Genomic DNA, 9,583 nt, shown 5'->3' with positions numbered 1-9,583 from the left:
GGGATAGAATGGCATTTCATGATGTTAAAAGTAGCAATTGTAAGTGTATGTATAATGAAGGAGTTTCGAAGTGCACACAGCAAAAATTATAGAGCCAAGAGAAGAAAGCAGCCAATCAACAATGGTAGTCAAAGACTTCAAAACTATTCTCTCAGTAATTACAGTACAAGTAGACATGAAATCAAAGGTATACAGAAGGTATGAACAATGCTGACCTAGCTGATATTTATAAAACACCCTAGCCTGCCACCAACAAAATACACTTTCTTCTCAGTTCCTTGTGGATTAGTCAGCAAAACAGAGCATATGCAAGGCCATACAACAAATATGAACAAATGTAAAAGGTCAGAAATCATATAAACTATGTCTTCTGACAACAGAACTAGAAATCATTAACTCAACTAGAAATCATTAACTGAAAAATATCAGTAAATTGCTGATGTACTCAGATTTGAAACTATATACTCCCCCAGGAATTCATGGGTGAAAAAAAAGCTATAATTGAAATTATTACATATTATTGTGAACTGAATAACAAAAATATGTCCAATTATAACTGTCATAAAACAGTAGAAGTGATGCTTAAAGAAAAACTTTAGCATTAAAAACTTGTTAGAATTGGTATATTGCACCAAAGTAAAAGACTCAGGGGTCTGGGGGGAGAGTACAGGTCCTGGAAAAGGATGACAGAGGATCTAGTGGGGGTTGTATTGTTATGTGGAAAACTGAGAAATGTTATACATGTACAAACTATTGTATTTACTGGAGACCATAAAACATTAATCCCCCAATAAAGGAAAAAAATGTTAAAAAAATAATTGTTGGGAGTCAGGCGGTAGTGCAGCGGGTTAAGTGCAGGTGGTGCAAAGTGCAAGGACCATGTAAAGATCTGGTTCGAGCCTCCGGCTCCCCACCTGTAGGGGAGTCACTTCACAGGCAGTGAAGCAGGTCTGCAGGTGTCTATCTTTCTCTCCCCCTCTCTGTCTTCCCCTCCTCTCTCCATTTCTCTCTGTCCTATCCAACAATGACGACATCAATAAAAACAATAATTACAACAATTAAAAAAAAGTAATACTTGTTAGAAGACTTAAATTTTCACATTAAGAAACTTGAAAAAATACAGTAAACTAAGCACAGAATAAACAGAAGGACACAAGAGCACAAATCAATGAAGCAGAAAAGACAAAAAAAAAAAAAAAAAGGCAAGGAAAATAACTGAAACCAAAACCTCTACTTTGAAAATACTGGTAAAACCAATTAACCTCTAATAAGTCTAATCAAGAAACAAAAGGGGCACAAATTACCTACAAAAAAAAAACAAAAAACAAAAAACAGTGTTGGGCAGGGGTAGAAAGCATACTGGTGGGGCCGAGTGGTAGTGCATCTAGTTGAGCTCACATGTTACAGTGCCCAAGGACCCAGGTTAGAGCCCCTGATCCCCACCTGCAGTGGGGAAAGCTTTGTAAGTGGTGAAGCAGGTCTGCAGGTGTCTCTCCGTCTTTCTCCCTCTCTATCTCTTTTCCTGATCTCAATTTCTGGCTGTCTCTATCCAATAAATAAATAAATAAATATAATAAAAAAAATAAAAAGAAAAGAAAGAATAATGGTCATGACAAGAGACTCTCAGGCCTGAGGCTCCTAAGTCCCAGGATCAGTCCCCTGCACCATCATAAGCCAGAGCTAAGCAGTGCTCTGATAAAAAAAAGGGGCGGGGGGGGGGGAGTCAGGTGGTAGTGCAGTGGGTTAAATGCACGTGGCACAAAGCGTAAGGACCAACTCAAGAATCCTGGTTTGAGCCCCTGGCTCCCCACCTGCAGGGGAGTCAATTCACAAGCAGTGAAGCAGGTCTGCAGGTGTCTATCTTTCTCTCCCCCTCCTCTCTCCTTTTCTCTCTGTCCTATCCAACAACAACAACAAAACAACAAGGGCAACAAAAGAGAATAAATATTTTTAAAAACTTACAAATGTGAAGAATATAATATCATGAACAATTTTATATCAATAAATTTGGTGACTTAGAAGAAACAAGCTATGCAAACACCTAAAATTAATCAGATGATTACACCTACTTAAAATAGTAAAATGACAACTAAATGTAACCCACTAAGAAAGAGTTAGACTCAAATCTATTGTTGATTCTATAAGTCATACAAGGAAGAAATAAAATCCTATAATGAGTCTAGTAGAATGTCAACAAACCTTGTGAAAATAATACTCAACTAATTTCCTGAGGGCAGCATTACTCATATAACAAAACTAGAAAAGTAGACTAATAACCCTCATAACAAGCCCTACTTAAGTTTTTTCAAAAAACAATATATAAAAAAATCACTAAGTGGGATTTATTTCAGGAGTGCAAGGCTGGTTTAATTAAGAAAGTAAGTAAATATATTCAATCCCTGCCACCAGCATGAGCCAGACCTGAGCAGTGCTATAATGAAAACCATCACCATCAACACAACTCACTACCGCAACAGATTATGATAAGTAGCCATTTCCTTTTAATAGGTTCAGAGCAGAATTTAACAAAATTCAATGCTTATGGTTTAAAAATAAAATCAGTAAATATTATAAAAATTCCTGAAATTGATAAAGAAAATCCAAGAAAAACTGTAATATCATGCTAAAAGAGAAAACACGAGAAAAGAAAAAAGAAAAGGAAGATTTTTTCCTTTCTATGGTCAGGAACAAGGCAATGATGTCCATTTGGCCACGTTTATTCATTATCAGACTGGAGTTTCTTCAGTGGAATAAAGCAAGAAAAAGGCATACAGATTAGGAAGAACTAAAACCAACTTGATTAAAAGACAATGACTATGTATCATTTCCCATGAGGGCTATAAAAAAAGCTAGAACTATTAAAGAGAATTTAGTGAGGGGATTCAAAATCAATATGCAAAATATTAGCCATATTTCTGTATAGTCAACTAAACTGCTCTTAAAGTACCCTTAAAATAGTAATTAATGGGAGTTGGGCGGTAGCCCAGAGGGTTAAGCGCACGTGGCACAAAGCACAAGGACCAGCGTAAGGATGCCCAGTTCGAGCCCCAGGGGAGTTGCTTCACAGGCGGTGAAACAGGTCTGCAGGTGTCTGTCTTTCTTTCCCCCTCTGTCTTCCCCATCTGTCTCCATTTCTCTCTGTCCTATCTAACAACGACATCAATAACAACAACAATAACTACAACAACAAAAAGGGAAAATAAATATTAAATAGCAATTACTATTATTTTTTATTTTCACATTGTTTTGTTTCAAGTTTTTGCTTGTTTAAAATCCCTCAATTAAGATCTGAATTTTTTTTAATATTTTTTTTTCTTTTGTTGTCCTTGTAGTTATTATTGTTGTTGTTATTGATATTGTCATTGCTTCACTGCCTGTGAAGCGACTCCCCAGCTTGCTGGGGAGCCAGGGGCTCCAACTTGGATCCTTCTGTGGTCCTTGCGCTTTGCGCCACCTACACTTAACCCGCTAAGCTACAGCCCGACTCCCTAAAATAGCACTTATTTAATAACAAAATATTTGTAAAATATGTGTAAAAACTGCATACCAAGTTGGGAAAATATTGCTTTAAAAAAATTAAAAGATCCCCAGGATAGGCACATACCATATTCATGAATCAAAACATTCAAGGTTGTTAAAGTATCATTCTCCCCAAATTAACCTGCAGATTCAATGCAATCCTAGTGAGAATCACAGAGTAAGAACTGAAAACCTGAACTTTCAATTTTAGGCAAAAGTTATGTAAAAGCCAAATATGCAGAATAGCCAAAAATAAAAATGCCAAAAATTGTAAAGAACCTCAGACAATTAGGGTTTGTTAGAGACACCAACTAGATGGAATACAAAGTTCCTGCCTGTTCTTCTTCCCAAAGACTTATGTAAAGCCATCCTTTGCTATCTCCAGAGAATTTATTTCATGACATCCTACCATCACATACTTGTGGATATCAGTATCTTCAGAAACTCAAGTCCACTAGAGTGGGCCCTCCACATATGACACCTGAGTTGAATGAATGAATATTCAATAAACACAGGCTCCATTAGTATGGACAGCCAACTATATCTGCTAAAAAAAAGAAATAAAAAAAAAATCCACATCTAAGTGGATTCACACAGTTCCAACCCATGTAGTTCAAGCATCAATTGTGTAATGGGTCCCAACTGACTGAAAAGTGCTTCTCCAAAGTAAACCAGGAAATCTGCTGCAAGAGGAGCACCCAGGCCTTACAGGCAGCTTCACACCTCAAGCCATGCAGATCATCACAGGTCACCAAAGGTCCTGCCAGCTAACGCCCCTCAAGGATTGAGTCCCCTTAAACACCACAAGCAGAAAAAGACCAAACATGCTATGAATTTTTTTTTAAATAAAAGTGTCTGCTTTGTACAAAATAAGAGAGACTCCATATTCCTTCTTTAGTTAATATTCTTGATTCTTTTTACAACAGAAATTTCCATTTATTAAACACACACACACACATAATACTGAGGCTGGACGGTGATGCCCCAGAGTAAGTGCACACAGTACCTTGTACAATAATCCGGAGTCAAGTCTCCAGTCCTCACCTGGGGGTGGGGGGAGGCTTCACAAGTGCTGAAGCAGGGCTGCAGGTATCTTACTTTCTCTCTCCCTCTCTATTTCTGCTTTCCTTCTTGATTTCTCTGTCTCTAAGCAATAAAGCAAAATTTTAAAATATTTTAAAAAATCATAATACCAAAGACTGTATTTACATGTGCCAAGCTCTATTCCAGGTGTTGGGGATACAAGGCAAAGCCCTGATCCTCACTGATCTTAAACTAACATGGGAGAGAGAAGAAGAGGGAGGAGGGAAGGTAAAGAATAAAGGTGTTGGGAGTCGGGCGGTGGCGCAGTGGGTTAAGCGCACGTGGCGCAAAGCGCAGGGACCGGCCTAAGGATCCCGGTTCGAGCCCCCAGCTCCCCACCTGCAGGGGAGTCGCTTCACAGGCGGTGAAGTAGGTCTGCAGGTGTCTATCTTTCTCTCCCCTCTCTCTCTGTCTTCCCCTCCTCTCTCCATTTCTCTCTGTCCTATCCAACAACAAAGCAACGTCAACAATGGCAATAATAACCGCACCAAGGCTGCAACTAGGGCAACAAAAAGGGGGAAAAATGGCCTCCAGGAGCGGTGGATTCATGGTGCAGGCACCGAGCCCAGCAATAACCCTGGAGGGAAAAAAAAAAAAAGAATAAAGGTGTCAAGTCAGGGTCAAATATGAAGTAAAACTAAGCAGGGTAGGAAATAGAAAAGATATATAAACCAGTGAAGGGAGGAGAAGAGAAAGAGAAAGCTCAGAGACAAAGTCAAGGTTTTATTTTTTTTTTTAACCTTGTTCAAACAAAGGATGAGGTTTTAGGCAGAAAATCAGTTAGGCTTAAGATATGTTAAATTTAAGATGCCAATTACACAACTGAGTGGAGACTGTGACTGGACATCAAGTTTGGCATCCAGTGAAGTGGAAACTGGAAATAATTTGCTGTGTCACCAGTACAAAAATGGTACTTTTAAGCTTTATCTTGGGATGAACCACTTAATTTATTCAAGCTACTTCCTAAAGAAGAGTAAGTAGTCTCTGCTATTTTGCTACTAGGGGGGAAAAAAAAAACTGCTGCAATAAATATCCTTAGAAATACTTTCTTATGCTGTCTATTACCCTTTTATTTGCATAAGGAAATTTCGTACGAATGGAAATGCCAATTCAAAAAGTATAACTGCTCTGAAATGCACTACAGTAAGCTGATTTACAAAGAGAGTGTGGCAGCTCATACAGACTCCCGCAGCACACATTCCGTTATCCTGTACCTGGTGAGTAGCAGATAAGACTCTTTAAATTCTGTTTGCTGTGCTGGCAAGATAGCTCACCAGAACAATGCTCCTGCTTTGCCATATGTGGACCCCACCATGGAAGAGGAAGCTTTGGCAAGGTGGTGTCTTTCTCTCTCCCTGTCTCTTTTTTCTTATCTAAAAGAGCTGCCTTGGGACGGTGAAGTCCCAGATACAACATAATAACATTAATAAAATAAAATGTATTGCCAACAGGGGGTGGGAGATAGTTCACCCCGTAGCATGTACACTTTGTCACAAGTAACGAAAATAATACTAACATACTTTATAGGATTTTCATGAGGACTAGTCAACTAAACATGTCAGAGATGCTGAGTTTATTAGACAGTACCGCTAACCAATTATACACTGACAAATGAGCCAAGTCTCCCTATCTGCAGGGAAATGGCTGTGTTAATTACCTGAAAGCAAAACTACAACTTTTTGTAATGAGTTTACTTGCTTTTGATGTAATCGTAGATTACAAAATTACCAATGTTCCAGAAGTACAAATTTCTACCTCCTCAAGATGTGGTACCACATCTAGCCCCCACCAAAACAACAATATCCTTCCACCAAAGTCTGATGGGTCCCCTTATATTCTGTCCTATGGCTTTGACTTCCAACCTTCCTTCATTACCAGAAAGAGTCCTCCAGCTCCACCTTTCCAAATCAGGAAGAGACAGGGCACCTACAAGTGCAATAATATGGTCTAAACGTTTCCTGTGACACCTTCTGTCTTTCATCAGAGTCTAGACATAGCAAAATGCACTTCATAACAGGAATTCATGGGTTTCCTTTTGACCCAGGGTTTGCATTTGTTGGCAAAAGGTGATTAATGTGACAGAGTTACTGTGTCCTGCAGATGCCCAAGAGTAGCCTGATAAGCTAGTTGAAATTGCTGCTTCCACCAGGGTTGCCTGGTCTCTGGGAACTGAGCTTGAAGATGCTTTGCCTTAAAGACCTCATTTATCAGCCAGCAGGAGAGCTGTTACATGTGGTGATGGGCACTGTGGAATGCTTAGTTTGAATACAAAATGTAAAGTGACTTTGATTAGATTACCCTCCTGAAAAAGAGAAACTAACTCAGGAAGGAGTGAGAGAAACCAGTCATAGCAATCAAACAGGGTTGTTCAAAATTGTCAACTTAGAAATATTTACCTGTGGGTTGGGGAGACAGCATAAAGGTTCTGAAAAAGGTTTTCATGCGTGAAGCTCTGAGATCCCAGGTTCAGTCTCCAGCACCACCACAAGCCAGAGCTGAGCAGCACTCTGGGGCCTGGCCCCCCCATAAAATAAATTTTAAAAAGGTATTTTTACCCATGAATCTATTATGAAAGTATACTCTGGTATGTCTAAAGCAGAATTTTAAAATTTTAACACCATCATATTAGATTAAACTGAATAAATGCTCTAAGCCCACTTTTTGGCCACTCAAGATAGTAGGCAGGTTTCCAGGTCAGAATATGAGACATCCCAGGGGCCAGGCAGTAATGCAGTGGGTTAAGCGCACATGGCACAAAGCATAACAACTGGCTTAAGTATCACAGTTTAAGCCCCCGGCTCCCCATTTGTAGGGGGGTTGCTTCACAAGCATTGAAGCAGGTCTTTAGGACTTTTTTGTCTTCCTCTCTCAATTTCTCTCTGTCCTATCCAACAACAATGGCAGCAATGCAACAAGGGCAACAAAAATGGGGAAAAAATGGCCTCCAGGAGCAGTGAATTTGTAATGCAGGCACTGGAGCCCCAGCAATAACCCTGGAGGCGCATATATATATATATATATATATGACATCCCGCCCCCATACAGGATGGCTCAGTGGCCGCCAGCAGTGCAGCAGTGGAGTGGTGTATACCAGTCAGCGCTGAGTGCTGCTGACAGTGTGGCTGAGTGGGAGAAGATAAGCATAGTCTTGATGTTGATTCTTTTTCCTGAAGAACCCATTTCTATTTTAGTTTGTTACATTTCCAAATTTGATTAATATTCAGTTCTAGGTTAATCACTTCCTTAAAAAAAATCATCTAGAAAAACTATCTGGCTGTTTGCTTGCTTTATTTTTGCAAAGGAGAGACAGAGTTTTCCTGTCACGCAGCTGACTGACTGAACGTCTGAGAAATGAATCACAGGCAACATCAAAAAGAAGGGATTAAGAAACCCGGTACTGTCCTCACTGCTGAAACAGCCCTAACTTGGGGCTTGAGGAGATGAAGTTGCCCTAAAATGTGAGGGAAAGAAGAAAGAAATCACACAGGAGAGTATAGAACACCAAAATCCGACATTTTCATCAAGAAAGCTAAACACAGACTGGAAAACAGCTTACTCGGATAGTGTGCTGCTTTGCCTCGTGTGTGGCCCAGGCTCAAGCCTGGGCCCCCACCAAACTAAAGGAAACTTGAGTGCTGTGATCAGTCGATCTCTCTGTCTGTCTGTCTGTCTATCTATCTATCTAGTAAGTAAGTTTGCCTGGTGAAGTAAAGTCCTAGTGGGGCGGGGGGGGGGGGGTTAACCAGGTGCTGGTTTTAGATGGGTCTTTAATAACCTGCCTAAGAAAAATATTTCTGAGTGAGGGCCAGGCAGTGGTACACCCAGTTGAACACTTACAATACCATGTACAAGGACCCAGGTTCAAGTCTCTACTCGCCACCTGTAGGAAGGACGCTTCTCGAGCAGTGAAGCAGGTCTGCAGGTGTCTCTCTTTGTCTCTCCCTCTCTATAATATACCCCTTCAATTTATATCTGTTCTATCAAATAAAAAAAGAAAGGAAAGGAAAAGGGGGGAAACGGCCACTGGGAGTGGTAGATTCATAGTGCCAGCACCGAGGTCCATCAATAAACCTGGTGGCAAAAAAAGAAAGAACAGAAATATATTTCCAGGAATCACAGACCTCTTGTCACAACTGATTGCAACAGACACACTGAAGCCAGCACCCTAGGCTGCCGGCTGCATCAGGAAAAGCTGTGGGCCTCAGCTTCATTGCAGTAGCTGATGTGTCCTTGAAGGGAGATAGCACAGCAGTACCTCATGAGACTTGTATTGTCTAAGTCCCAGCTCTAGTCCCTGGCCCACTAAACGCCAGAACTGAGTGCTGAGTTGCTTTATGGCAAATCTAGGATGCAGCTCCAAATGAACTCACATGGCAGCCAGGCCTTTCAGAGACAAGGCGAAGCCATGGAATCTGTGGTTGGCAGATCAGATGCAAGGCTATCAAAGAGGCCCACCCTTCACACCTTTCCCATCCCCTCACTCATCCTGCTCCCTCACACTGCCATTGCCCATAGCAAAGGCCTTGGGTCCACACTGTAAACCTGTCCACCAGACGTGGGAACATCCTCTGTGGGAAGGGGTCCTGCTCTCTGGCCAGGTCAGCTCCACTGTACAGCACAGGGTCTCTCGGTAACAGCCTCCCCTCCAGGTCCTGCTGCTTCCCCAGTGTGCAGCTTTAGATGAACGCACAGAGGAAAGAAATTCCTTCTCCTCCGCCCATTCATTAGAAATCAGCCCAGCCCACATGGCACCCAGATTTAGAACACAGCCACTGGGAAAGTTCAATGGAGAGAGGGCGTGGCCCACCCCCAGGCCTCTCATTCAAGAGGTTAGTTCAGCAACAGCTACAGTTTATAATCAACAGGCAAGTGAACTTACAACACAGGCCTCTGAAACCTCTTGTTTTATGTATGTATGTATGTATGTATGTATGTATGTATGTATTTATTTATTTATTTATTTATGTACTTTGCCATTAGG

General features: G+C 40.9%; 1 protein-coding gene across 7 annotated transcripts in view; it reads right to left on the bottom strand.

Moving 5' to 3' along the window:
• HERC3 (HECT and RLD domain containing E3 ubiquitin protein ligase 3) overlaps window positions 1-9,583 on the bottom strand; it is a 109,854-nt gene that overhangs the window by 83,564 nt on the left and 16,707 nt on the right. The gene's annotated exons all lie outside the window — the stretch shown is intronic.

This window comes from Erinaceus europaeus, chromosome 3 (assembly GCF_950295315.1).
Source record: "Erinaceus europaeus chromosome 3, mEriEur2.1, whole genome shotgun sequence".
Lineage (NCBI taxonomy): Eukaryota > Metazoa > Chordata > Mammalia > Eulipotyphla > Erinaceidae > Erinaceus > Erinaceus europaeus.
Note: the sequence above shows the minus strand (reverse complement) of the source record. Positions and strands in the feature narration are given on the sequence as shown.